At 40.0% G+C, this 3,863-nt stretch overlaps 1 protein-coding gene across 1 annotated transcript in view; it reads left to right on the top strand.

Annotated features, from left to right (window-relative positions):
• POC5 (POC5 centriolar protein) overlaps window positions 1-3,863 on the top strand; it is a 38,364-nt gene that overhangs the window by 8,484 nt on the left and 26,017 nt on the right. The window lies entirely within an intron of this gene.

Genomic DNA, 3,863 nt, shown 5'->3' on the forward strand with positions numbered 1-3,863 from the left:
AAATTGGGAAATAATTTTAAAATATTTGAATATTTGCCAGGATAAAAGTAGTGTGGAATTGTGATGTAGATATTTTACCCTTGCCTTCCCTTTTTATGCTATCTTTCCCACATAGAGCTATCTTTTTAGGTTACAGTGCCTTCCTGCATTTCATCTCTGCCTTATCTAAACTTCAAGAAAGAACTGGTTAATTCATTTATACTGAAATGTAAACACCTTGTAATGTCTCAAATTGTCATTTTGTCGAGAGACAAAGCTTTAAATCAAAAGAATAAATCTGTAGAGTAGAATTTAAAAGAGATAGTGATCAAGATAGTGGAATAGATGGTCCCCAGCATCACTCTCTCCAACAATCAACCAATTTACAACTATTAAAAAGCACTGAACTGCTAAGCTGGGGCCACTAGAGCTCAGAGGAAGAGGAAGAGATACCTAAGGAGTTCATGAAAGCAGGAGAAGCCACGATAAGAGAAAGAAGGGACCATTCCAACCATTTTGAGCCCCAAACACTTCAAGGCTGGAGCTGGTGAGCACACGGAGCAAGAGTTGGCAAAAGCCACAGCTGTGCCCTTCATATGAAGTTGCTTGGAGGCTGCAGGGGAGAAGAGGGCCTTGGTGGCCCCCAGGCCAGCAAGACCACTAACAGGGTTGTGTGGACCCACATAGGAGCGAGGAGCTACAGACAACAAAAAAGGAGCCACTCAGAGACCAGCGAGTCATTGTAAGAGACCGACACATGGCCTATCCCATGGAAAGTGTTTGGAGTGCAGGGGATGGGGAGACAGGCCTGCCTGGGGAACAGAGACACAGCATGGACAGCTGATCTGCCCTCCAGTCAGCAAAGGCCCACTCAGTAGATACTGGTCAGGTATATAGATCTACCAGAGGTGCAGTTTGCTGAAAAGACTCGGGCCCAGACCAGAGTTTCCATGCAACCCAGGTGTACCAGAAATGATTACAAGTTCAACAGTTACAACCTGAGCTGCACAAAAGGCCTTCCCCAGAGAATCAGCAGCAAACCAGCAATTTAACTCAACCACAGGGCTCAACTGCTGGTTCCCACAGGAAGTTCCCCCATTTTAGAAGTAAGCAAAGGACAACAAATTAGTTCTAGTGCAGAGTCTGAGTGGTGGGAATAGCAAATAATCCCACACAGAACTGAAAGAAAAAACAAAAAACCCACAGATCAAAGTTCTGATATTAACTGGTAAAGGTCTAACATGACCAAAGAACACCTATAAAACCTAGAAGGACCAGAAGACCCTCAGCCTCCCAAGTCAGGGTGGGGGTAGGGCCAAGGGCCTCAGACACACCTCCCCAGCATCTGCATCCAACCCAGCAATGGCCACCACTAGAGGCACCCTGGGATCCCAGGTTGGGGGGAGGCCACCAAGTGCCTCAGCCATTCGCCCCCAAAGTCCACATCTAGCCAAGCCATGACCAAGCCACCTCTAGAAGCCCCCTGTTCTCCCCTGCCAGAATGAGGTGAGTGCCACGGGCCTCAACCACACCCTACCTCCTTCTTCCTCCCACCCTATTCTCCCTGCATCTGTTCCACAACAACCTCTTAGAATGTAAAAATAATAATAATAATAATAATAATAGATAAGTAAATTTTTAAAAAGTTAAATAAAATATAAAAATCAGGAAAAGAAAAAATAGAATTTGAGAGGTAGAGGGAAGAACCTTCCCGACCTACCAGAAATTATTTTGTAATATCGGTTATCTGCTTATAATGTCAGCCCCACTGAGAGTTTATTAGTAGCCGTCAATTTATGACCCTACTGGTTCTTGGAGTTGAAAATCTACCTATATTTCCTGTAGATACAATGTTATTATTTGGGGTTCTGCTACTAGACACATTTCAAAATATAAATACCAAAAATGATCTTAAAAATAAAATAACAAAATAAATATGTTTTTACATATATAGTAAATATGTAAATATAAACATTAAATAGAAAAACCCCTCATTGTATTTTTGTTAAATACGAAAATCACTCACGGGGTTTTTTGTTACTGTCTCAGTTATGTGAATGCTTCTTAAACCAGAAGATGGTAAATTCTGAGGGATGGTGCTGATGCACTGATAACTTCCTCTAAGCACAACAGGAGACCATCAGCCAAGTTGCCCTCACTCAAATGGTTGAGGAATGGGATGATCTGTATTTCAGGGGTCACATCAATCCAGTTATTGGAGGGTGTGCAACATTACGAGTTTTTTGTTATTATAGGTTTCTTGTTTACATTGACAAGTTATCTTTGACAATTAAGAAAGGCAATATTGTTTATTTTGATCCTTAACTAAAAAATAACGCTTTGGCCTATATCTACATATATGAAACTGTAAAATAGTCATTTAAATAACTGATTTTTAAAATATTTCCTTAAAATAAGTTAGAATATGTATGATCATTGAATACTATTGATATATACCTATTTATCTCTCCTTTTAGTCATAGTGATTGTTGTGGGAACTTTTAAATAAATGTTTGGATCTTTTTTTTCTTTTGTGACCCACAACTGAGGTCAGACTAGGGAAACCACACCTGATAGCCACTGACTTCCACTTCCCCCTCCCTTTCTATATGCTGGAGGTGGTAATAAGCTAATGCTGACTGAGCAGAGCAGATTTGGCTGAATCTAGTTGTAATTGCCACCAGAGGGAGGAGACTGAAAAATTTAATGACCTCAAAATGTAAGATAGTGATCGTATTAGTCTGTTCCGGCTACCATAACAAAATGTAGATTCAGTGGCTTAAACAATAGAAATTTAGTTTCTTGTAGTTTTGAAGGCTAGAAGTCCCAGGTCAAGATCCATTAGGGTCAGTTTCTGGTGAGGGCTCTCTTCCTGTCTTACAGACAGCTGCCTTCTTGCTATGTCCTCACAGGGTCTTTCCTCCATGCAGTATGTACACATGGTGGAAGAGAGAGAGCTCTCTGGTCAGGGCCCCAGCCCCTGACCTTATTTATCCTTAATTACTTCCTTAGAAGCCCCATCTCCAGATACATCCATGCTGTGTGTTAGGTCTTCAACAGATGAATTTTGGAGGGATACAAACATTCAGCCCACAGCAGCCATAGTTTTATATATTCTTAGCCAAAATCAAAAAAAGTGGCTTAAATGAGTGCCTTAACATTTGTTTTTCTTTCTTGTAAAAGTCTTAGTTGGTCCATCAGCCTGACGTCATCTGAGGACCCAATCTCCTTTCTCTTATTGCTGTGCCATGCCCTAGGATATTGACCGTGCTTACATTATCAGGTGCTAGCTCACTACTACTTTTACCCCATGGGAAGAGGGAAACAGGAAGCAAGCAGCTTCCTTTTAAGACTTTATCTGAAGTTGTACACATTATTTTCACTCATCCCATAAACCAGGTCTCTTGGCCACACCTAGCTGCAAGGGAGACTGGGAAATGTAGCTGAGTGGCCATTTACCAAGGTCAAACCTTGGGGCTTTAATAACTTAAAGGAATAAAGGGAAAATGGATGCTGCTAGACCACTTGTGGTCTCTACCTTAGGGAGTTAATGCACTTGAAATTTTTTATATTTTATTAGTTTATTAGGACTGATTCATACATTCAGGTTTATAGGAACCAGTGAATATCTTGTATATGGCCCCAATTTATCAAACTGTTTGGAAATTTTTTTATATTAATAACTGGAAAACTGATATTGTTCAGGAAGTAACATTCAGGTTTATAGGAACCAGTGAATATCTTGTATATGGCCCCAATTTATCAAACTGTTTGAAATTTTTTTATATTAATAACTGGAAAACTGATATTGTTCAGGAAGTATACTTTTTAAATTTAAGAAGAATATTTAAATCTATTTAGAGAATTATAGTTACTTTTGTCAA

Source organism: Galeopterus variegatus, unplaced genomic scaffold, assembly GCF_000696425.1.
Source record: "Galeopterus variegatus unplaced genomic scaffold, G_variegatus-3.0.2 Scaffold5653, whole genome shotgun sequence".
Taxonomy (NCBI): Eukaryota; Metazoa; Chordata; class Mammalia; order Dermoptera; family Cynocephalidae; genus Galeopterus; species Galeopterus variegatus.